Raw genomic sequence first — 26707 nt, forward strand, 5'->3', positions numbered from 1 at the left:
AAGTCCTGCACTCAATATGCCAACAAATCTGGAACACTCAACAGTGGCCACAAGACTGGAAAAGGTCAGTTTACATTCCAATTCCAAAGAAGGGCAACGCCAAAGAGTGTTCAAACTACCGCATAATTGCGCTCATTTCACATGCCAGCAAGGTGATGCTCAAAATTCTACAAGCTAGACTTAGCAGTATGTGAACCCAGAACTACTGGAAGTACAAGCTGGGTTTCGAAGAGGCAGAGGAACTAGAGATCAAATCGCCAACATTCGCTGGATCATGGAGAAAGCAAGAGAATTCCAGAAAAACGTCTATTTCTGCTTCATTGACTACGCTAAAGCCTTTGATTGTGTGGATCACAACAAACTGTGGCAAATTCTTAAAGTGATGGGAGTACCAGACCACCTTACCTGTCTCCTGAGAAACCTGTACGAGGGTCAAGAAGCAACAGTAAGAACCAGAGATGGAACAACCGAGTGGTTCAAAATTGGGAAAGGAGTATGACACGGTTGCATATTGTCACCCTGGTTATTTAACTTATATGCAGAGTACATCATGAGAAACGCCAGGTTGGATGAATCACAGGTCGGAATTAAGATTGCTGGGAGAATTATCAACAACCTCCGATATGCAGACGATACCACCCTAATGGCAGAAAGCGAAGAGGATCTCAAGAGCCTCTTGTTGAGGGTGAAAGAGGAGAGTGCAAAAGCTGGTTTGAAACTCAACATTAAAAAAACTAAGATCATGGCATCTGGCCCTATCACTTCCTGGCATATAGAAGGGGAAGAAATGGAAGCAGTGACAGATTTTACTTTCTTGGGCTCCAAGATCACCGCAGACGGTGACTGTAGCCATGAAATTAAAAGACGCTTGCTCCTTGGGAGGAAAGCTATGGCAAACCTAGACAGCATAGTAAGAAGCAGAGACATCACCTTGCCGACAAAGGTCCGTCTAATCAAAGCTATGGTTTTCTCAGTAGCAATGTATGGCTGTGAGAGCTGGACTATAAGGAAGGCTGAGCGCCGAAGAATTGATGCTTTTGAATTGTGGTGCTGGAGAAGACTCTTACGAGTGCCCTGGACTGCAAGGAGGTCAAATCAGTCCATCCTAAAGGAAATCAACCCTGACTGCTCATTGGAAGGACAGATACTGAAGCTGAAGCTCCAATATTTTGGCCACCTAATGCGAAGAGAAAACTCCCTGGAAAAGACCCTGATGCTGGGAAAGACTGAAGGCAAAAGGAGAAGGGGACAGCAGAGGATGAGATGGCTAGATAGCATCACTGATGCATTGAATATGAACTTGAGCACACTCCGGGAGAGAGCGCAGGACAGGAAGGCCTGGCGTGCTATGGTCCATGGGGTCACGAAGAGTCGGACACGACTGAACGACTGAACAACAACAACAACACACTGTGAAATGGTGGGTTGTTTTTTGTTTTGTTTTTAAATATTCCAGCTTATCTCCAATGTTAATTAAGGTGGAATAACCAGGAAAAACCAAGGAAGGCATCCTAGAGGTTGACAACATCGTGTAAAGGACCCGCAAACTTTGTGACCAATCACATACACACAATAAATATGTCACGTAAAAACAGCCTTGGAGAATAGAGTTAGCGCAATTAACTGTATAGCCAACTTTGTGTTCTCTGGGTGTTTTGGACTTCAACTCCTCTCATTCCCAGCTACTATGGCCAATGGTCAGAAATGCTGGGAGGTGTAGTCCAAAACATCTGGAGGGCACTTGGGGAAGGCTGATGTATAGGATAGCATGGTGTCCAAAATGGTGACAGATATGTATGCACACGTTACCTGGGCTAGACTGAGATAATCATATAGTATACAACAAATGTGTGTGTGTGCATTTGTTAGTGAGAAAGAGGGAGATAGAGGTTTCTCTTGCAAAAATACTTCTTTTTAAACATTGTTTCAGTGAGGACATTTTTCTCACATATGAAAATCAGTTGTCTCTCAATAAATACCAAACAGTTGAGCAAAACCAGATGTGGACATTCACTCTCAATTGTGTCAGTGACTGTTCAGGTGGTGATAAATGCTAACTTTACACTAAAAAAAAAAAAAAAAAGAAATCACCCCTGAGAGAATGCCAGCCTGTAATGAACCCATCTCACTACTGGGCTGTTTTTGTTTTTCTTAAATAAAATCCAATATGGAAACGTCATTATTGCAGTTATTTAAATTAGAATACACTAATCAAATCAGTAAAATGCACACAATTTTCATGTGTGTACAAGAAATAACTCATATTTTGTAATAAAAAATATTTGTGGCATGGAAAGTGTATGATCAATATATGTGGAAGTATAAATTGGCTTCAGGAAATGGGCCAATACTCTTACCAAAGAAAAACAAGAAGTGCTCCTACACATGTCCTACTGAAATTAACTTGAGCTGCCCCTATTTATTTCAGTAGGGCTTGCGCAAGAACACTTGCCAACACACTGTTCCCCTAATTACTATCGAGTTTGCAAACACAGAGATCAGAAACAAAGAACAGTGTATGCCTCGAGACATTAGATTTTGTTTCCACTGGCTTCAGTGGCAGAAGATAGACATAGATGAATATCTAGCCAGAAGAGAGACCTCAAAGGACACCTTAAATTAATTCTTTCTCACAAAGGAGAATCATGTTTTTAAAATCAGAAACAGAATTATATTCCTCTAGCTTATGAGACAGTAGCAGTATTTTTCAAACAAGAAGCTCAACTTTTATTTGTTAACACAATATCCTCGTTAGATAGGAAAGACTGATTTTTGCATTGCAAATTAAGCTGCAAAAATATTACAATGGCTTAAGAAACCCTTTATGGATCACTGCCTTGTTGTGGCAAAGGGGCTTGCGTAACTCAGTGAAGCCATAAGCTATGCCGTGCAGGGCCACCCAAGACGGACAGGTCATGGCAGAGAGTTCTGACAAAATGTGGTCCACTGGAGAAGGAAATGGCAACCCACTCCAGTATTCTTGCCAAGAAAACCCCATGGAACGTATCACAAGGCTAAAAGATATGACGCCGGAAGATGAGCCCCTCAGATCGGAAGGTGTCCAATATACTACTGGGGAAGAGCAGAGGGTATTTCCAAGTAGCGCCAGAAAGAGTGAAGCGGCTGGGCCAAAGCCGAAAGGACACTCAGCTGTGGATGTGTCTGGTGGTGAAAAGAAAATCCGATGCTGTAAAGAACAATATTGTGTAGGAACCTGGAATGTCAGATCAATGAATCAAGGTAAGCTGGAGGTGGTCAAACATGAGATGGCAAGATTGAACATCGACATCTTGGGAATCAGCGAACTAAAATGGACAGGCATGGGCGAATTTAATTCAGGTGACCATCATATCTACTATTGTGGGCAAGAATCCCTTAGATGAAATGGAGTAGCACTCATAGTCAACAAAAGGGTGGGAAAAGCAGTACTGGGGTACAATCTCAAAAACGATAGAATGATCTCAGTACGAATCCAAGGCAAACCATTCAACATCACAGTAATTCAAGTCTATGCCCCAACCACTGAGGCCGAAGAAGCTGACGTTGATTGGTTCTATGAAGACCTACAACACCTTCTAGAACTAACACCAAAAAAAGATGTCCTCTTCATCATAGGGGATTGGAATGCTAAAGTAGGAAGTCAAGAAATCACCGGGATAATAGTGCATGGCAGGCATGGCCTTGGTGTACAAAATGAAGCAGGACAAAAGCTAATAGAGTTTTGCCAAGAGAACACGCTGATCATAGCAAACACTCTTTTCCAACAGCACAAGAGACGACTCTACACATGGACATCACCAGATGGTCAATATCGAAAGATTGATTATGTCCTTTGCAGCCAAAGATGGAGAAGCTCTATACAGTCAGTAAAAACAAGACCTGGAGCTGACTGTGGCTCAGATCATGAGCTGCTTCTTGCAAAATTTCAGCTCAAATTGAAGAACGTAGGGAAAACCAGTAAACCATTCAGGTATGACCTCAATCATATCCCTTCTGAATATACAGTGGAGGTGAGGAATAGATTTAAGGGATTAGACCTGATAGACAGAGTGCCTGAGGAACTATGGACGGAGGTCCGTAACATTGTTCAGGAGGCAGCAACGAAATCCATCCCAAAGAAAAAGAAATGCAAGGAAGCCAAGTGGCTGTCTGATGAGGCTTTACAAGTAGCTGAGGAAAGAAGGGCAGCGAAAAGCAAGGGAGAAAGGGGAAGATATATCCAACTGAATGCAGAGTTTCAGAGAATAGCAAGGAGAGACAAGAAGGCCTTCTTAAATGAACAATGCAAAGAAATCGAGGAAAACAACAGAATGGGAAAGACTAGAGATCTCTTCAAGAAAATTGGAGATCTCAAGGGAACGTTTTGTGCAAAGACGGGCATGATCAAGGACAAAGAAGGCAGGGACCTAAGAGAAGCAGATGAGATTAAGAAGAGGTGGCAAGAATACACAGAAGAACTCTACAGGAAAGATCTGAATGTCCCTGATAGCCATGATAGTGCGGTCACTGAACTTGAGCCGGACATCCTCGAGAGTGAAGTCAAGTGGGCCTTAGGAAGCATTAGTAACAACAAAGCTAGCGGAGATGACAGTATTCCAGCTGAGCTATTTAAAATCCTAAAAGATGATGCTGTTAAAGTGCTGCACTCAATATGCCAACAAATTTGGAACACTCAACAATGGCCGCAAGACTGGAAAAGGTGAGTTTACATTCCAGTTCCAAAGAAGAGCAATGCCAAAGAGTGTTCAAACTACCGCACAATTGTGCTCATTTCACATGCCAGCAAGGTGATGCTCAAAATCCTACAAGCTAGGCTTCAGCAGTATGCGAACCGAGAACTACCGGAAGTACAAGCTGGGTTTCGAAGAGGCAGAGGAACTAGAGATCAAATCGCCAACATTCGCTGGATCATGGAGAAAGCAAGAGAATTCCAAAAAAATGTCTATTTCTGCTTCATTGACTATGCTAAAGCCTTTGACTGTGTGGATCACAACAAACTGTGGCAAATTCTGAAAGTGATGGGAGTACCAGACCACCTTACCTGTCTCCTGAGAAACCTGTACGAGGGTCAAGAAGTAACAGTAAGAACCAGACATGGAACAACCGAGTGGTTCAAAATTGGGAAAGGAGTACGACAAGGCTGCATATTGTCACCTTGCTTATTTAACTTATATGCAGAGTACATCATGAGAAATGGGTTGGATGAATCAGAGGTCGGAATTAAGATTGCTGGGAGAATTATCAACAACCTCCGATATGCAGACGATACCACCCTAATGGCAGAAAGCGAAGAGGATCTAAAGAGCCTCTTGTTGAGGGTGAAAGAGGAGAGTGCAAAAGCTGGTTTGAAACTCAACATTAAGAAAACTAAGATCATGGCATCTGGCCCCATCACTTCCTGGCATATAGAAGGGGAAGAAATGGAAGCAGTGACAGATTTTACTTTCTTGGGCTCCAAGATCACCGCAGACGGTGACTGTAGCCATGAAATTAAAAGACGCTTGCTCCTTGGGAGGAAAGCTATGGCAAACCTAGACAGCATAGTCAGAAGCAGAGACATCACCTTGCCGACAAAGGTCCGTCTAATCAAAGCTATGGTTTTCCCAGTAGTAATGTATGGCTGTGAGTGCTGGACTATAAGGAAGGCTGAGCGCTGAAGAATTGATGCTTTCGAACTGTGGTGCTGGAGAAGACTCTTACGAGTTCCCTGGACTGCAAGGAGGTCAAATCAGTCCATCCTAAAGGAAATCAACCCTGAGTGCTCATTGAAAGGACAGATACTGAAGCTGAAGCTCCAATATTTTGGCCACCTAATGCGAAGAGAAAACTCTCTGGAAAAGACCCTGATGCTGGGAAAGACTGAAGGCAAAAGGAGAAGGGGACGGCAGAGGATGAGATGGCTAGATAGCATCACTGATGCAATGAATATGAACTTGAGCACACTCCGGGAGAGAGCGCAGGACAGGAAGGCCTGGCGTGCTATGGTCCATGGGGTCACGAAGAGTCGGACATGACTGAACGACTGAACAACAACAACAACAAGAAACCACGTTTCCGGCAGTAATCATCCAACAATTGTTTCACTCTTCTTTTGGCCAGGGATTTCTTTGTAAGGCTTTAGACAGGTTACTTCAAGTTCAGATAAGTCCTCTGAAGCACCAATATGCTTTCAAAGTTTGAAAAAAAGGAACAAAAACAGTATAATTTGCAAATGAAGCTTTCATGAAAGTATTTATTCTCAGCTGAACTTCTATTCCTATTTTGTCAGTTTCTTTAAAAAAAATGAGCCGGATGCAATACATTTTCATAAATGTTGACATGTTAGGTAAAATGTGCATTCAAAAGTTAAACTAGGTATACCTGTGATATATTCTTATATTTCTTTGATTTAAGTAATATTTCACTTTCCAAAGCCTATATAGGTAACCTTTATTTCATTTGGATACATGTTAATAATTACAGCCACAATCCAAGCTGCCACTAAGCATTTTTAATACAACTTAAATATGCTTAACAATGTGACGGATTGCAATCTTTTCTCCTGATCTAGTGATAGCTATTCACAAGTGGAAAGTCATTTCTACTCCTGGGTTTTCCCGGACACAAGGGCAAAGGGTAGCTGAGGAGAGAAAAACCCTAATTAGTGTCAGTTTGAAGCATGTAGGTTAGAAAGGTTAAAATCAGGAGATTTCTACTTTATATACGAGGGAAAGATGAGTATGAGTCACCATTCCTACTTATATCATTACAATGTACAACGTTGTGTTAAAATGTATTTGCATGCGACAAGTAATTGGGGGAAACTTTCTTATTGTTGCTTATATACTTCAGTTTTGCACTCTGTTTATTCTCTGGGGCTAGTTTACAGAACCCATGGACTGTTGTAGGGTTCTGGGTGGCTTGTTACCCACAGCAACAAGCCACCCTGGCTGGGTGTGCAGGACATAAGCTGCGCTGTTGAGAGTAATTATGCAAATCTGCTCGGCACACGCAAACTAGCTCTGTGTAGGATGCTGTTCTGTCATCAGTGCTGATGTAATATTCAGCTGCCAGTCCAGTTGGATTTTGTATCTGGAATGGTTTTCCCAGACTACATCATGCCCTTCACCTCAGGCAACAAAATTTCTTGAGCCAACCCTGGACTATTGTCATTTCTAAGTGCTTTGTTGTTGTTCAGTCGTTAAGTCGTGTCCGACTCTTCATGACCCCATGGACCATAGCACGCCAGGCCTTCCTGTCCTCCGCTCTCTCCCGGAGCGTGCTCAAGTTCATATTCATTGCATCGGTGATGCTATCTAGCCATCTCATCCTCTGCCGTCCCCTTCTCCTTTTGCCTTCAATCTTTCCCAGCATCAGGGTCTTTTCCAGGGAGTTTTCTCTTCGCATTTGGTGGCCAAAATATTTCAGCTTCACATTTAAGCAATGGTGAATCTTCTGGGGGAAGAATATACTAGAACCTTCCAGTAGAATAGAGCAAGAGACTAAGATAAGAAATAAATATCGCAGGCAGAAGCCCTTTGTAAATTGGCCCTAAGTTATAAAGAGAGAGTTTCATCAAATGTTAGTGCCATTTTCCCAATTTAAATCCCACCAAAACAGCTTCTGATGGATTTAAATTTAGAAAATGGCATGAAGGGAACGTCTTAACCCCCCTCCCTCACTGCTGTAGCTTTGATTCCATATGTCCCACCAAATATACAAAGTTGAATTTACCTCTTTTTTAAGAATGCTGCAGAACCAATCACCAATCTTCCAATGTCACATCTAGTTTGACCCTTAAACACACACACACACACATATATATATATATATATAGATATATTTGCTTTTAAAAATTATTACCCAAGTAGTGATCATTTTTTTAAAAGATTTTGATTATATCATATACATCTGAAATGTAAATGATAAAATTACATAATGTATCTATAAAACTATATTGTAAATCTCTACAGTCAGAGCAAAAGTATCTTAACATTCTCTGTCAATAGCTAATGTCAAGATCAGTTTTGTTGTGTTAAGTGTGTTAAGAAACATAGGCTGTAATTGTATACTCACTTACCTTGGAGTAAGCCCCATTGAACTCAATCAGATTTACTTCTGAATAGAAATATATAGGATTGTGCTGTTCATCTGGCATAATTTGAGAGTCCTTCCACCTGTTACATAAATGTAATGATTGAGGATAGGGAGTTCAATTCAAATACTGTAATGAAGATAAAATTGTTTTCAGAGACCAAGACAAAGCAGTTGAGCTGCAGGTGGGTGGCCTGCAGAGTATACAGATTAATACAAAGTAAGTGCTGAGAAATTAGCTTGATGGATGAAGAAGTAAATAAACTTGAATGTTCCAAAGGAAATACAGCTATATAATAAGGAAGGAAGAATAGGATCACGAACGGTTGTTAGCACTTGATTTTCAAAGGAGTAGGGGCATTTTCACAGGTGAGGCTTAAACTGGATTTTCCTTAAATATGTTTATAATGCAAAGGTGGCACAAATACTGCATGAGAGGCTAATAAGGTCTTATTTCACATATGAAAATGCTCCTCATGCATAGCTATCCTACAAACATCAGTAAAAGCACATAGATAAGGAGGACACAGCTTAAAAGCCAGGGCCCATAAAACACAACAGTGCTTACCAGTTTAGACAACAATACTAAAAACGCTCCCCGCATCCACCTGCCAGAACAAGTGGCATGCAGTTGTGCATGGCCTAAACACAAGACTGAACAAACTGAGGAAAAAGCCTTTGCCGCTTGGTCTTACGTTACTTACTCTGCAGTGTACCATTTTATTCTGGATCAGTCTGGGTTGTTCTAGACACTGAACAGGAAGACAGTCAGTTCCTGTATGGGCCAGGCCAGTCATGGTTAGGGTTGCCATCTGGCTGTTTTACTTTCATTTGGCTAGGTTTGTTAATGCTTGGGCCAGCTCCTTGACTGCTGATCTAGGAAGGCAGGAGAGGGCACCGGGTGTGGGGGGGGTCTCCATGAGCAATTTCCTGCGGGTTGGCTGTGTTTGGGCGGGGGGCGGAGGAAGCCTCTCTCATTCGTTGAGCTGACCATGCCAGTCTGATGACGTTCAGTTCCACTCCCCCTATCCCAGCCAGAAGTATGTTCCTGTCAAGTGCGTTATAAAGGTGCAGTGCACTCATTCGTGGGTCTCTGCCAGAACAAAGCTGATTCCATGAAAAATCCAGGTAATCCTCCATTCACCTCTTCTTCTGTTGTTGTGGAGATCTCCCCGTGGACTATGAGGCATCCATAGCCCTTCCAGTAGATAATCAACACTGTGACAGTGCTGTTCCTAAAAAAGGATTGGGGAGGAACACACAAAGATGCTGGGACCCATAATGTGTTAGGCAGACCCATTTTCTCTCCATGAAAAAATGGTGAGCTTTTCTACACAAGGCTGTTTATTGCTGTATCTACTTTCGGTTTTATTGCAGAATTAAGATCTGAGCTCTTCACAAGGAGCTTCTCCTTTCCTGCTTTTCCACAACACAACCTCTAGGCAGCATGGTGCTATAGTGGAATACCTCAAATACACAAGTAAGAAACTACGTTTTCTTTCACCTTCAGAAATAATACCCCATTTTCCCTGGGAAAGTGCTCTTAAAAAACAGAAGCGAAAGAACCCATAAACAACTGTGAGTAAGGAATCACAGGGCACAATAAATGTCTCCTGTAGAAAAGCTTGGTAACTATAGTAATGGAGATGAGGCAACCCTAAGGGACCTAAGAAATTTCACTACTATGAGGTCTAACCATATTCTAGACTACTCCACTACCTGTAAAGTGTAGTTCAAAATTCCTAGTGTAATCATATGCCACCACTATTCACTCAATTACTTATTATAGGGCAGCAGTTGTGTGTGGCCTTATGTTAAGGGCAAGACTCGCATTCTGCCATTATAAACAGAAATGGGAGGGGGGCAGTCAGGGGGCAGGCTTATACTTAGATACCGAATCAACATTTTGATCTGAATCTGAACAGATGGAGCTGAGTGTAGGAGAGATAGGTTTGAGGATGAGATGACCCATGCTGATTTTGAGGTAGAAAGGGTAAGAAATGGCTTACTTATAGAAGCTTAAAGTTTGAAGACTGACTTCCAGCAGTTTGAGAGGTTTTGTCATGGTTTATTTTCCCATGAGGGTTAGACTTTATTGGTTGATCTATTTGGATGGTGTCTTTGGGGAAATGTTTTTTTTCCCTGTTAGGTCAACGGGAACATCTAGTACATGCTTTGTCCTAGTAATAGTTTAACATGTCTGTAGTTTTTATTAAAATGCATTTTTCAGCTCATTTCAGCCTATGGTTGGTGATGAATTATACCATGGCACATGCTCAGTACAAACCTATGTTGGCTAGCAACAACATAAACTAGTGAAACTGGGTGGCAGCGGGGACTCTGGAACTGTTTTTAAGGGGGGCGAGCGGGCTCAAGACTGGCAGGCAGGTCATGTCATGATGACCTACTTGTAGGTGCATTTTTTCATCTGCATATTTAATGGGTTAAATAAATAAATCTGTCATATTCTAGCACTGTCACAATCACACTTGGATAAAAAAGAAAAAATGTAAGTAGTAATTGCTCAAAGTAAAAATTACAGAATGCGCATGGATAATGGTATATTCTTTGTATGTTCGAGGGAGAGGGGGAAGCCTCTCTTCACAGCAAAGCTGATTGCTTTTTAAAAATCTGGTACTCCTCCATTAGCTTCTCCTTCCAGTGTCCTGGAAACACAGCCAAGGAGGCGGGAACACTGATGAGGTAATCAGACCCAACCCAGACTCCACCCAGACTCCACCCAGCCATCAAGAAAATAATTCTATTAGAGCTCAGTGGAAACATCACAGACCCCCATGCTACAGCATAAGGCAAGACTTTAAGCACTGTGGAAACAGGAAAAGGAGAAGATGTGATTGGGGAAACATCGCAACAAAGTTGCAAACAAAGTGAAGCTGAGTGGAAACATGCCCAGTGTGTTCCCGCCTAGTGGCCAAAGTGCAGATGTATCGCTGTAGCAAAGGGAAACTGAGCATGCTCCAGTTTGCTGGTTGGAACTGTTCCTAAGATGGCTGCCAGCAAAGGCCTTGATGAAAACAGAATAAAATACACACAGTTATCTGTTAGCATTCCCGGTGCGGTCCCCATGCATTACAGAAGGGATGCTCATGCTCTAGTGACCTCTTTGTAGTGGCTGTGCAGGAAGCCATTCATTGTTTTGCCAGAACTTAAGAACACTGCTGTACCACTATCAATTTTGCCTGGTCATTTCAGGGGGGGCTCAGCCCACCCAAGTCCAGTCTTAGGGAGGGCTCAAGCTCACCCTCCCCGCCCCCCGTTCCAGGGTCCATGGGCGGCAGGGAGTAGGTGCTATGGCTTATACTTAGAATTTAGCCTTGTTCACACGCGCCTTGACCAGGAAATGAGAAATGTCTCAAAAATAAAGGGCAACCTTTATACTTGAATGATTGAACTCATGTCTCTGAGGTATTAACAATTATAAATTTAACTGTAGCCCTTCAATTAAATAATTGTCTACATTTCTATAAGACAGAATTGTATAAGAAGGTCTTCTATAAGAAGGTCTACACTGTATGGGCATTGAGAAGACCTGTGGGCAGTACAAACAGCTGCCTAGGATAACAGTAATTCAAGGGATCACAGCTATTGTGGGCCCTTTTTCTCATTCCATACAAGCAAATGGACCAAAAGTTCACCCTCAGTCTATTCACTTGTATGAAATAGAGAAAATGCTGGGCTAGGAAATAAAATCCCCCCCTCCAGCCATAAACCAGCTGTATGCAATCAGCTGCAAAGGGGACAGCAATATTAATTTCACCTAGAGCAACAAAATAGATTGAGCCAGGCCTGCACTAATAATTTAGCTATTGATTACTCTGAAAAAATGTTAGAATTCTTATTTTCATTTATGCCTCAAAGGCATTGACCGTAAGCAATTGGTTCAGTGCTTTTGAATTCCCTATGAACCACAACTTGGCACCTATCCATGGCTTTTAAGATTCATCACTTGTATGTGGATTCTTAATAGTTGCCAAGCTAGTTAAGACTGCATAAACCAGGTCAGTGAAGGGGAAGAATCCTGTCTTGTATTCTAACCAAACAGATGGCAGCAGGTGCCAGCATATAGCTGACCGCAGCTGACAATAGAGTAGTTGCACAAAATAATTAAGCAGTGGGATACATTTTCAGCTGTCAGAGAACTTCACATCCTCCATGCAATATGTAGCCTGTCATGCTTGTTTACAGCATGTTGGCCATTTAGTGTATTTTCCTCATCTTGTGCCCAGTCTCATTCAACAGCCGCTCTACGCTGAGGAAACAGCTGGCTGGCTTTCTGATCAATCTCAAGAAAAGCCTTGGCCATTATGAATTTTAGGCTGCAGTTATAAGCATACTTACTTGGGAATAGGTCTCCTTGGAATCAGCAGGATTTACTTTTGAGTTAACCTGGTTAGGACTGGATTCTCCATCATCTAGTCATTATGCATTCTATACCTAAAAAGAAAAAGTGTGTCTTTTTGACTGCTGAAAGTGAGATTGATCACTCTGGTCATTTTTATTTGAGAATTCATAGGTAATTATTTCTAGAGTACCTGACTAGAAAGACATGGGCCACAGCACAACACATAGTTAGGTGTGCTTAGGCCTATTGATTTCAATAAGTTAGTTCTTGAGGAAGTTAGTCAAACTGTAGAATGGTGTGTGAAAGAGTGTGGTGGCTGTACTTACTTTGGTGTCTAATCATGCCTACTGCTAGCATGTGTTCCCAGGGAGGTTTCCCAGTTGGCAATCTGATCCTCGGGCTGAAAAAACATCTCTACCCCTGTCCTAGGAGAACCTTCTATTCCTTTGATTCTAGGAGTCATAATTTTTTAAGGGATGTCTGTTCCCCACCCCAAAAGGGTGGTAACCCTTATTATTGACCTCAAGGAATCTTAATTGACCCAATGTAGCATTTCTACTAGCATAAAGGAATATTGACCATTTTACCAGACTTGGAACATCTCTACATTAAGGGAAAATCTGGGAGACCCCCCAGAGTATTTTCTTCCATCACCATGGCATGATGAGAATTGGCTTATTTGACAAGGAATGTGAGCAAATGTCCTTTCTCACCAGCCCGAATATCGATCGATGAAAAAGAGTGCCAACTAGTGGTTGAAAAATGGTGGTGTGCCCCGTTGCATTTAAATACCTCATTTAAACTTCTTTTTTAACTACACTTTTTGCCAGGAATAGCGCAGGAGGGGCCCTGGATGACAGCGGTGTCATGTAATGGACCCCAAACTTCTGTGGGTGGCCAGTCATGAGTGCACTATAAATACCTCATGTAAAGACAGCCTTGATAAGAGTAAGTGAAAATGTGATAATTGGTGTAAAATAGTTGTATCCAATTGTGGCCTTTTGCTGATGGAAGGTTCTTTGATCCAACAGATCAAACAGCCTTCAATCAGTAGAGCGACACTATTGGAAACAGCTGAATCCACTATTCCATTATACTAGCTGAGATGTTGGCCAACCACTTATCAAGTATTCAGTTAACAAAAACACTCTTCCATTTAAAATGCTGAACTAATGGCTTTCTATGTTCATTCAACTCCAAAATGCTGCAAAACTGCAGCTGTTAAGAGCCACGTTCTTAACAGACAGGTTATTTAGGAGATATGTGTATAGTATGGTATCTTATGCTGTGGCTAGTTTCAATTTCACCTCTACTTTGGAGCTTGATGGCTGTTAGTGGCAGAGCGGTGGACCCAAGTCCCAGATTTGCCTGTCCAATGGAATAGGTACATGGAGTCTGTGGTGTTTCTACATTAAGCAAAAAACCTGCAAAAATCCACATCCTTTCCAGAGCTTCTTGCTTTCGGTTTCTTTGTGGGATTAGGAAGGGCTCCTTTACATGGCAGGCACATGGTTTGAACTGAGGGAGTACCTCCCTCCCTCCCTGGCATGTGTGCAAAGGAGGGTTTTTTTTTCTTGTTTTTGTAGCTTAGCTTCTGCTGTACTCTTTTCTCACAGCCCCCAGGAAACCTCTGGCTTACTTCTGAGTAGACATAAAATGTATGATTGTGCCATAAGTCTGCAACCCTTGGCACACTTACTTGGGAGTAAGCCCCACTGAACTTAATGGGGTGCTCTGAATCAACAGAGGACGTTGCTTCTGAGCTTGGTGGGGTGGGAGGCATTTACCCTCATCTCCCTCCAACTGAGAAATGTGCTGAAGCATTTACTTGGAAGACACCTGGGAATCGAGGAAAGCCCTTCCTCAGCAAGAGTTGAGCAGAGGCAGGAGTTGCAATTGGTGGGCAATCCTTGCCCTCTTGCCTGTCAAATCTGCTCCTGCACACCCCGCTCCCATCCTCAATGCCTTCATCATCCTGAGCATTCGCGCCCCCCAGCAACTCAAAACAAATTCCCACAGCAGGCAGACACAGCAGTTTCTCCCGCTATTGGAGAATTTCACGGGGAAGTCATGGTACTCCTGTGCCGTGGTCTGGAAAAAACCACATTTTTTTGCGTTTGGGGAAAACACAGGATCAGCTGGGGGAAATTGCAGGAGACACCCTGGAGGGTAATGGCATCATCTAAAGAGCCCACAAACTTCCAGGACAGAGCCATCTCAAAAGCAGGATAAAAGCTCTGTGTGATGAACCCCTATGCAACGGAAGCAGCCATTCCACATTACAAGTAACCAACTTGGTAAGCAATATCATCTCTAAATGCTAGGGGAAAGGGCACTTATCAAGTTTCTACTTGTCACTCAGCTCTTAGACACAGAGCCCCAGGTATGGTGGTAGTGCCTTGTAAAGTGTGGAAATCACAGTACTCTTACCAGGTACATGACAGGCAGAAATTCAATTGGTGCTTTTTTTTTTTTAACGTAGCATATGAGGGTAGAAGAAGCATCAGTGGCTATTCTACCTGAACACTCCCCCACCTCTCTTTCCCGCAAGAGTGGGGGAAACTCCTGCATATGCTGTTTATATAGGATTGCAGCCATAATAATTTAAACTGTAGTATGAACAACAACAACAACAACAACATGATGATCTTATATGTATATTATAACATGATAATTTGGCAAGGCCAGCCAAAAAATGTAGACTCCTGTGTCCCACCCACCTGCTTCCTAGGTGAGGACTGCAGAGCATGAGTGGATGGGAAAGGCCATAAGAGGTTACCTCCCCCCACTTCAGTAATGCCCAGTAAAGGAAAAAGGCCTTGAGAGGGCAATTACCCCCCCCCCCAGTAACACCCCGTAAAGGAAAAAGGCCTTGGGAGGGCAGATTAAAACTCCTCCACTTCAGTAATGCCCAGTAAAGGAAAAAGGCCTTGGGAGGGCAGATTAAAACTCCTCCACTTCAGTAATGCCCAGTAAAGGAAAAAAGGCCTTCCGAGGGCAGATTAAAACTCCCCCCTTCAGTAACGCCCCGTAAAGGAAAAAGGCCTTGGGAGGGCAGATTAACCCCCCTCCACTTTAGTAATAAAGGAAAATGCCTTTTGGGGGGCAGATTAATCCCCCACACATACTTCAGTAATGCCCCGTAAAGCAAGAAGTAGGCCTGCAGAACATGGGGCAGGGGGAAGGCCCCATAGCCTGAGCTTAACTCCTGTAAGGAGGCCAAGGGGGCAAGGCTGATTGATCTCTCAAGCTGCTCCAGACTTGGTAGCTTCCACTCCCTGCCCTGGTTTATGTTTGTTCCTTTTTGGCTAAGCCTGCATTTTCTCTTCTCCGAGCTCTTCACACCTCTTCAGCAGCCTTTGGCGACCACAAACTCTCCCCTCCTTTTCATGCCGGTAGGCAGCTGCTTCTGGTTCCTCTCTCTTCTCTCTCCTGACCTGCCTGTGCCTCTTCAATGACTTCTTCTCCCTCCTGCATGCCAGACAGACTCCCCCTTTGCCCTCAGCAGCACCCGTACCTGAAGTGGCTGCAGAGGGCAGGGATTGTCCTGTCTCTCAGTGCCTCAGGGGGGATGGCAGGAGCCACAAAATGTGGGGACACCTTTGCTGGCTCAAGAGCCACAGCTGACTAGGGAACAGTTTGGCCGCCCCTGTAATAACTGCTGCTGTGGCTTAAACACTCGGTCACTTAGGTGGAAATTGGCAACTTACAGTAGAATATTTTAGGTATTCATTTCTTTTAAAAATTTAAATTATTCTTTAAACAAAATGACTAAAACACATGAAGCAGGATGTGACTATGGGTGCTTCCAGATGAGGCCTTTATGCCTCATTCCCAGAAGTTTACAGGGGGTCTAGATGATGTTGTCTTCTACTCAGTACCCTGCCATGTTTTCTTACTGCTTCTTCCATCTTTTCCCTTAAATAATGCAAAAAATCTGTTAGGTAGATAAAGCTGGAACACCTGCACAATGCCATCTGATTGCTAATACTAGCAGCCCTGTGTCTAAGGGGCAATCTACATTACAACTTTAAACTGGTTTCAAACCTGTTTTAGTGATTACGGCTACCAAATACAGGAATTCTGCGAATTGTAGCTCTAGGAAGAGGGGCCGCTTGGGCAGGGGACAGGGGTCTCTAGCAAAGAATTCTCAATACCCTCATGAAACTGCAGGATTCCTTTAGATAAACCAGTTTGAAACCAGTTTAAAGTTGTAGTGTAGATTGCCCCCTAACTTCTTATGGCACTGGGCCAGAGAAACCATGCCTTCTCGTTTGTGGTCTTGGTGCATCACACATAAGGGCTCTATGCCTGTGTGGAGCCTCAAGTCAGGAATATTCTCTAGCTGAGGATTGTTTTGGTGGGAACCCTCCCCCATGGTCATACTGCACATGTTCCTAGCAGGTTCCTGTCCAATCCTTCAGTTCTTTTTTGCCCGCCTTACTGGTTGCTGAGGCTTTTTCTTTAATTTCTGATCTTCTGTTGTTGTTTCTTTGCCTCTTGCTTCTCCTTTTCACCATTGCAACCTGCTTGTTCACCTGCTTCTCACTCTGGCTCAGCAATGGTGATGGTGAGAAGCAGTAGATGCTACTGCCTCCTTGCTCTCTGGTTCTCTGCCTCCCAAGCAAGCAAGAGACAGTGATGAGGAGCAGTAGCAGCTAATGACAATGGCAGTGAGAAGGTAGACTTACTGAGGGAGGGAGCCCATTGAAGGTGCCTTGCCCTATGGCTCTCAAAAACCTAGAGCCACTGCTGCACGTAAGGCTACAATCCTGTACCTACTTCTTTGGGAGTAATTCCTACTGAAATCAATAAACTTATTTCTGAGTAGGATTGCACTGTAATCCAACAAGTAATCCAGCACATAATCCAAACAGGCAATCCAAGAGGTAAGAATCCATAGGACACATTTTAAACCTGCCTATTCAGCATCTGAAGAGCCTTGAGAAATGGACTTGGGCTGCAATCCTATGCAAGTCTACTCGGAAGCCATTCCCACTGATTTCTATGGGACTTACTCCATGTAAGTGTGCCAAGGACTGCAGCCTCAACTGATAGTTTAACTGGTCACTCCACTTGGAATAGTTTAATAGATGGAAGGATGGGTAAATGAATAGAATGTGTGCAAACAAATTGCTCCTCTATGCGAACTCATGCCCACCCCCCGAACCAAAGAATTCTATTACCTGTATTGAAATTCTTATAAATGTAACATATATAAAGTGTATCTAGCGCTTGGATCCCTTTCAGCATAGCTTGCTTCTGATGCAAAACCTCAAGGCTTGTGTACCATATAAAACAGTCTGAGGGCAATATTCAGCTGTGTCATTCCACTAGTGCAAATGATATAGCACTAGCAGAAACGAGGTTCTGAACTATGCGCAAGAGGAGAATCCAACTAAAGTTATATTTGCGCAAGCACTTGTGCAACAGAAAGATTTGGCGGAGCTCCGCCACCACCATTGGATACCACCTCACAGTCTAATGGAAAAGACACCCCTTGCTGAAACAAAGTAATCCCCAACAGGATGAGGAATTGATTCACAAGAAGTATTACAGAATAATCTACAGATTTTAAAATAACCCTTCAACTTCAGGTCAAGCAATAGCATTTGCTCAAGTCATTCACCTTCACAGCAATAGTGACATGTGACTATGCTTTCTATTTTACATGGAGGTGGGGATTGAGACAGTGAAGAATTGACTTGCAACGAGTTACGGATTATAAATGAGTTGGTACTTGAAAGATGCTGTAGAAATTATAGCTGTCATTATTAATGCACTCAGTATTCTTATGAAATAAAATAATGCAGCGCTGTTATTTCAGTGTGTGTCAGGGATGGTTTCAGTGTTACTGTTTTCTACTTGCGTCTTTACAGTGTAGGTAGGGAAGCAACTAAAATGAGCTGTAATCCTTAAATGTGAAATCTCTCCCTCCCTCCCATGAACACACACATGTGCACACACATAACTTTTAAAAACTACTTTCTTTTCCTTACTAGTTAGATTGTGGGCAAGATGCTTACCATATAGTTGGCCACCCCATATTATATCTAGATGGTGCTGGATTATCAATGCCTGTAGTGCAATATTGTTATCACAGTCACATAAATGGCATCTGTAGTGGAAGATAGAGGGAAAGGATTCTTTCCTCCTAGTATGTGCTCTACTTTCTTTCTAGCATAGATGATGGGTAGCTGGTTTGGGAATAGAAAATTAGAAAAATCCATGGATGTTCCTCTGCTTTATCAGAGTTGACTGATTTGGAAAATTGTTCTAGTTGTTCTAGCTCATGTAGCACTGATTTTTCAGAGGCTGGCAAAGAAAATTGTATCCCTCTGCTTCCTTGATCTTCTGTTTCGTGTTTTTCACAGAATATCTGTGCTAGGAGCAGCATGAAGAGTGCATGCTTCTACTTGTAAGATGCGTGCTGCAGAAATTTCTGGTAGTTGCAGGCTCTGGCTGGCTGGCGGGAGAAATGCAGAATCACTGGGGACCAGGGCAGTATCCAGCGGTGTCATTCCACCATATCAAATTGGAGCTTGCGCAAGTGGTAGGAGAAGTGCTAGTGGAGCTTGTGTAAACAGTAATGAGGTGCGCTAGCAGAGCTTGCGCAAGTGTAGCCAAGATCCATTAGTGGGGTGGTTGCACAAGCGTAACTTCAGTTGGATTCTCTCCTTGCACTGACATGGGCCCGTTCCTTCTGGCACCCGCTCTAGCATTTTGACAGACGACATCCAAGTCACTAAGATTATTTATTGTAGCAAATGTCACTATAAAAGCTTAATGGTTACACTCTTCAGAAATCCTGTAGTTCCATGACAGCTATAGGCCCATGGCTTAGTTCAGTGAACAATTCAAAGGCCTATATCTACAACTGTGTCAGAGATTAGTCCCATGATAATTTCCCAAGTCAGGATCTCTACAGTTCATAATATATGGCAAGGTCAAGGGTCACAATAAATCCAGGCAAGATAACATTCCAGGCAATTCAAAACGTGGTTCAAAAGCAAGTTACAAACTAGAATACACACACCCAGAGGTCAGTCCAACAATAGAGTTTACGTAAGAATCTCCTCAAGACGTGTGTCAAGGTAGATCAAAGATCAAGAGACATGGTAAGCCCAAGCTAGAGAGAATGAGGGTACCAGGCAATAGAGACATTCCCTGTTAGTGTCTCTCTGGTCCATGCTCTCAGACAGACCAAGTCCATCTTACAAGATGACAGCATGGAGGTGGAAGTCATGAGCAGTAGAGAGATTCCCTCTTGGGGTCTCTACAGCTGCCATCACATGAGGCTTTTATCATGCACTTGTGGTGGGTCACTTATAGAAGTTTGCAGTCCTTTTCACAACTTTGTTATCCTCCAGTACTTCTCCTGCGATTTTTTAGGTTTATCCCACAATAATTTAACTAGCCAATAATGTAGTTATAAATTATACCACCATTGAAGAGGATGTGTAATTCCGGGAATCTGCAATATCGCCATAATGTCGCAGCGCCATCTACTGGTTGTATAAACAGAACATAGAGAACTTCCACCGAAGGAAAATGGCAAAACAACAAAAGCGGGAGGCATGTGTATTGTGCTGATCATGATGCTGGAAAGACTCCAGAAGAAGAAAGCCTGGTAAGGGGTGTGGGATTTCTGTCTTGTGTGATGACACTCTACTACACTAGATCCCAGGTAGGCTAAAAACCCAGGTGTCATGATGGTCCCAGGCACTTTCCTGCAATTGAGCAGGGGGTTGGACTCAGTGGTTTTATAGGCCCCTTCCAACCCTACTATTCTATGATTCTATGACTAAAGAAAGGTTAAGTCCAAACAAGGCAATGGTCCAAGCATTATAGACATTGTTTACAGCATTATATTCCATGGTAGGTTCTTAATGATACAAGTTTCAAAAAGATATGGGTCCAGATTGGATGGAGAGTCCAGGTGAAGAGTGTTTTGATTGGCTCAGACAGTGGTAAGTCTAAACAGAAAGGATTTGGGGCAGTAAAGATGAGAATGTTCCCAGCAAACTCTCCGTGGTCTTGGCCCAAACTTAAATACTAGGGGAGTGACTGTTAGATCCCTCCTTCTGATGATCTACCTTACAGAGATGTGTTAGGGATGTTAGAGAAATCCACCATGGATTCAAATGAGGCCGGATTCTTTGGAATCCAGCCTCAGGAATCCGCGGCAGATCAGCACCACTTACCTCTGCTCCAGGAGGATTGGAGGCAGAACGGCACTCAGCTGCTTCTTCCACTGGAGCCATTCACCTCCTCCATGCCGCTCGCCATTTCTTAAAAAAAAAAAGGCAATTGCAGGATGTGCCCATAGACTTATACGCAAATAGAGCCGTGAATCTTGTGTATAAGTCTATGTGTCCTTGTGTTCACAGCTCTATTTGTGTGTAAGTCTATAGGCACATCCCACCGATCGCTTTTTTTTTTTTTTTTTAAGAAATGGCAATCGGCGCGGAGGAGGTGAACGGCTTTGGCTGGCAAGGTAAGCAGCCCTATAGCTGGTGCAGCTCTGCGGAATCCTTGTGGAGCAGAGCCGCTCTGGAGGATTCCGGGGCGGAGGAATGGATCGCCTCTCCCCTCCACAGATTCCCCACTGGAACAGATGGTGGGGGATCCGTACACCCCTAGCTAGCATTATGCCTAAGCATGCAGGTCTGTTCTGCCCTCTTTAGGCATTCTCCGTTCCTAAGGAAACAGGTTTGAGAAACCATCCTGTCTGGTTCTCACAGAGAGGCTATCAGCTTTCTTAGCTGTAGTCCTGTTGTTCAAGGCTGAATTCTTGACAGCTGGTCAGGAGTGTTCAACTCCCCTCTGAAGAAACCAGGGAGAATGATGCTCTCACCCTTCGGACATTCCTATTCCTGCTCAGGCCCAAACCAGCCACCATGCTCATCCTGCAATCAGGTGGGAAACCAAGCCAACCTCAGTTCTCATGGCCTAGGGCTCTCTACCAGTGAACTGGGTCCCCAATTAACCTGTTCTAAACCTGAATACAGTGGCTGTGAACCCATAGGTCCCACAGTGGCACTGGAGCTAATCCTGACCTGCGCATAGTTACACACCTAGCCTCTATGTGTGAATACAGTGTCAGCTGCATTAGTGGAATGACACCGTTGGATGCTACCCTGTGAGCCCATGTTGTCCTCATGTATGGATCACAACGGCATTGAAATGTTTTCCGATCCCAGCCCTTGTGTGTTCAAGTTACTCATTTTGAGTAACTCTCTCTTACTATTTGTTTTTTATTTGAAACAACATGATGATGAGGGGTGCTTTTGAAGACAAGAGGTTAAGAAATTAAACAGCTCTGCGTAAGTCAGCATTGCAAAAGTTCAGCAAGTACATGCATCATAATGCTATTATCTGATCTGGGTGGAAAATGTCAAGGATGCATTTGTGCAACACATGCTGAATTAATTTGAAGAACAATACAGGCTCTGATCACAGTATACACGCACTCAAGTGTAACTTCCAGATAAAGATATTAACACAGAAGTAAAACTCTTCTGTCGGAAGATGAAGACAACCACAGACAGGGGACATTTGGGCAAAGTGGGAATTGGGAGAGAATACACTCAAAATAACAAAAAAAGTCCTGATCCAAGTAAAGTTTATCACACTTAAGTCTCATTGAAATAAACGGGGCTCACATTAGTTATGACTAACCTATCCCATTGATTTCAATGGTATTTAAGTGCAAGTAGCTGTAGTATTTGCAGTCTTCAAAGACTCATAAAGATGGAACGTACCTCAAAGGTCATCTAGTCCAACCTCATCAGGATGCAGGAAATCCACTGCCTTTGAACTGAAATATTTATTTTAAAACAAAATATAACCAAAACATATATTAGCATATGAAGAGAAACATCTTTTTTATTTAGAATTATGATAAATACACATCTTAATGTAATTAGTTATTCCTTGTCTTTGGAGTAGCTACCAGTTAATCCACAAGAAGGGAGTTGGTTTAAGAAATTAATACTTTCGAAATGCTGACAGGTGCATGCGGTTATGTGGTCTAGATTTAATTTTTATTCTACAGGTGCTAGTTTAAATTTTAACTGATATGGAGATCCATTACATATTATATCTTAGTGTCATGCCTCCCTCAGACTCCTCCGAGGATGAAGGGGAATGGCAGGCTCCAGACGCAGGGGAAGGGACCAGTGCAGAAGGAGCCCGAGCCCCCTCCTGTGGATGTTCTAGGCCCGGCTGCAGCCCCCCCAGGGGATTTGGAGGGCAAAATGCCACCGACCCCTGCAGAGTGAAGGTGGCTGCATGTTAGAGAACAATGTAGGCGAGCCTCTGCCCATTTAAGACAGAAAGGCTCTTGGATTGGACTGCCCTGGTGAAGTTTCCCACTTCAGCCTCCTTTTTCCCCTCTCGCAGCTTTGGACAGATTTATGACCCTGTTATCAGCCAGTGATTTATCACTACCAGCTACGGTCAGCTAGCAAGAGCTGACACTTAGCAGATATTGCAGATGCAACATCTAATTGGCCCTGAGTTACAAAAGGATTAAACAAAGTATTTTTAGGTGTGTGTGTGTGTGTGTGTGGGGGGGGGGGAGAATATGCTCAAAAGTGGATGCTACCTTAGATGATCATATCTGAAAACTTCTAAATGAGGGTGGATAACCTGTGACCCTAGTGACGCATACAGCCCCTGGCCTTTGGCATAATTTCATTAGCCCTCTGCTAGTGATCAATTCAGACTTATGGAAAGAGCAATCTGTCCCTCCCACAGCAGCCTGCTGGGCTGGAAGAGAGAGAGAGCCATGTGGATACCAGATACAAAGACAAACAGAAGGGTGGCAGAGAGAGAGAGAGGCGGGGGGGGGAGGAGGAGTGGCAAAAGAGAGAAAAGGTGTGGGCTGCTCAGTTTTGGCTCCAGCTCCATACCCCAGGCATGCAGCCCCTGACAGATTACCCCCAAATGAATGAGGTCTTCAACAGAAAAAAGTTTATCCATCCCTGTTCTAAATGATGGAGCAGTTAGTTATGGAACTAACAAGAGGAGCTTAATTTAAATCTAAATTTAAACTTTAATTATGCCCAGGATTTGATGCAAGGAAGTAAATTTCATTCAGTCAAATGGTTAAAAGAAATAAAAATAACAATCAGATTATCTATTCCAGCCAGTCTGATGCATCATGCATGCCACAGCTTCCTTGTTCAGTTCAGTGGACATAGATCAATGTGGGCATTCCTTGGAACCCACTCACTCACTCACTCACTTTCTTTTTCTCCCCACCCAACTGGAATTAATGGGGCAGATCATGCTCATAAGGTATTTATGTTTACATCTTAGTGAGTTCTGTTTATTATTTGTGTAGCATTAAAAGTATATTAAATATGCATGGATCTCAAGATGAATAACCAAATACTAATACATGTGTGGGTGGGAAATTGCCCAGAATCTAGTCCAGTCATATTTAACTTCAAAAGGGGAAATTACTCATGAAAGGGAACGGATTAGTTAAAAGGAAACAAAAAGATTCAGTTGGGAAGGTCAGATCCATTCCGGTAGAGCAGAGACTATTTAAACTTGCTGTAATACAGGCATAACAGAACATCCATCTTCTCATTTTTAAAAGGAGCATAAATATGAGCAGGAAAGAATGGAGAAGTAAATTGTGATGGTTCTCCTTTTCTTCATGCCTCAAACAACTTTCAGATTCCTGGTTTTCTTCCTAGTCTTTATTCTAATTCAGTGTTTCCCAGACTTCTGATATCTGATGCACACTTCACCCTTACACCTGTACAGGTTTAGTGTTAGAGTGGATAAAAGTAAGAATAGCCTATCCATGTGTTTCTGCATGAGACACAGGGAACATAACTCATGGGCAGAGTACAAGCTTCAAATGTCAAAGGTCCCCAGTTTAATCCTTGGCATCTCCAGTTGAAAGGATCAGGTACCAGATTCCAGTCAGAATAGACAATACTGGGCCAGGTGGACACATTGACCCATTATAAGACAACTTCCTATGTTATTTTACTGTTAAATTATAAAACACTATTTATAAGCTACTTCAGCTGTTAAAATATTGCTTGGAATTATTAGAAGCCCAGGGTGTTCTAGGTCCATGTCCATGTCAGTATCTATCATCTCGATATAGATATATAGATAGAGAAATGTACAAGTTCCTTTGGAAGATTTGGTCAGTGTCCATTAGCATTCCTTTCCACATGTCAACAATAGCAAAAAGTAAGAATATGACTGCAGTTCTTTAAATAAACACATTTTTATTTTTAAAATAGACATACATCTTGGGGAAGGATACTTGCTTTGCATGCAGAAGGCCCTTAGTCCAATCCTTGGCATCTCCAGTTCGAAGGATCAGGTAACAGGTGGAATTAAAAACTCTGGAAAGTTGGTGGCATTTAGACTAGACAGGACTGGGCTAGATGGATAAATAGACCATCTCAACACCAGCCTAAAATCCTGCATTTAAAATGGAGCTTTCTGCTTCCGTTTTAAATGTAGGATCACAACAGACTCCCTTACACGTGCTTCTTCCCCCCTTCCCCCCCCATCTGAGTCTTCCATATGTTTTATTATACAGCCACTAGATGGTGCTGTGCTTTGGCTCCTCTTATGCTGAGTTTTTCCTCTTTTCTCGAGGGAACTCAAGCTGAATTCAAGCGCTGTAATTTGATAGCTCATTATCTCCGACCTTTTAAAAATGGGATAAAGGTCATTCAGTTGGGTGATGCCATCTAAAGGACCCGCAAACTTCCACGTATAACCAATCTCAATAGCAGGATAAAAGCTCCATGTGAAGAAGAATATAGTCTCACTCTGTATATGGCAGCATCCTATGTCCCTATAGGCTGCCTTCTGACCAGAAGGCCTCCTGGTCTAGAGCAGTGATTCATAATGAGATGCAACAGGTAGCCTCTGAGGTTGGGTAATTCTGCTGTTTCTCTACATCAGGAGTGAGTAATCTAATCATACTACCATGCAGAAAGGTTAATCACACAGTCACCATGGGCAGCCACTTCCCTAGATGGGCAGTTGGGGTACACAGGAGCTTTTGAATTGTTTAATTATTTCTCATAATTGTGGCACATGAGATGATGATGATTTCAATTTATAGGCTGCTTGATAATATCTAAAAGGACATCTCGAAGGGATATAAGCCAGGATACGGTTTTATGTTGTTTATTTACTTCAATATTTTTATGCTGCCTTTCAGGTCATAAGTCCTGTTAATTTATGTATGTATGTGTTTACTTAAAAAACTTCTATACTGCCCTTCATCACGAGAGATTTCAGAGTGATGTACAATATCACTAACCAATTATTTTTTTTAAAAAATGCCTTTTTTAAAAGGCATACAAAGAATATAATAAAACAGTATAAAAATGAAACAAATCAAGATACTTTAAAAACTAACACAGCAGCATAAGATCTTTAAGACATATTAAAACAGAAGCAACAATATAAAACCAATCTAGGCCAGCATTCCACATAAAATACATTAATGAATTCAAAAGATACTCACCAAAAAGCAGCAAACAGTTTAACAATCCAGACCAACAATAAGAGTTAAAAGCTGAACAAAACAAGATATTTCTGGCCCATTTAAAAATGGGGCCAAATGTACCTCTCATGGGAGGGAGTTCCACAAAGCTTGGGCCACTACTGAAAAGGCACTGTCTCTTGTGCTCACCAGTCTAACTGACCACAATAGTGGACCTAGCAGCAGGACCTGTCTGTCCAGTCTTAGATTTGAGAATTAGTGTTATACAGTTTGCCTTGCCTTGATTATTGTGAATGGGTCTATCACTCTGATGATGTCTTAAAGGATTCCAGATAGGAGTCAGGGTTTTGACATAGAAGAATTGTATGTTCTTTAATGGCTGGGGATTGTGATCTGAATGGGCAGTTTAGGTGCAGGACTTTGAGTTGGGATGAGTGCTTGCTTGGTAAATTGTGTGTGAGGTCCAAACTGGGCTGACACAGGAGAACCTTCATTGGATCTCCTGATGCCTTTTTCTTTACTTAAAAGAGTAAAGAAAACAGGAGGCTATTAGTTTGGATTAGGTCCATAATGCCATGGGTTGATTTGTTTTAAGTGGATTGTCTCCACTTATGCTATATTTGTCAACAAAGCAAATATTACAAATGCACCTCAAGTCTCCATTGCTATCTTTCAGCAAAGGGAACTAAAACCAGCAGCACTGTCCCTGGAACTTCCCACCACTTGGGGAAGTGAAGAGTGTGAAAGTTTGCTGTTGTAAGTAATCTCTA

The 26707-nt window shown here is 42.6% G+C and overlaps 1 protein-coding gene across 5 annotated transcripts in view; it reads left to right on the forward strand.

Annotated features, from left to right (window-relative positions):
- The window catches only part of STX11 (syntaxin 11), a 55014-nt gene that overhangs the window by 8739 nt on the left and 19568 nt on the right, over positions 1 to 26707 (forward strand). The window contains exons 1-3 of one of the 5 annotated variants that reach the window (XM_084827772.1): positions 9446 to 9553; positions 24712 to 24794; positions 26614 to 26693. The gene's annotated coding sequence lies outside the window, so the exon portion shown is untranslated. Of the gene's footprint in view, positions 1 to 9445; positions 9554 to 24711; positions 24795 to 26613; positions 26694 to 26707 lie in introns of those variants that run through there. The other 4 variants (XR_014786725.1, XR_014786726.1, XM_084827773.1 and 1 more) reach the window with 4 other exon arrangements.

Source organism: Heloderma suspectum, chromosome 1, assembly GCF_057233095.1.
Source record: "Heloderma suspectum isolate Gila_16-S chromosome 1, 16-S_ref, whole genome shotgun sequence".
NCBI lineage: Eukaryota > Metazoa > Chordata > Lepidosauria > Squamata > Helodermatidae > Heloderma > Heloderma suspectum.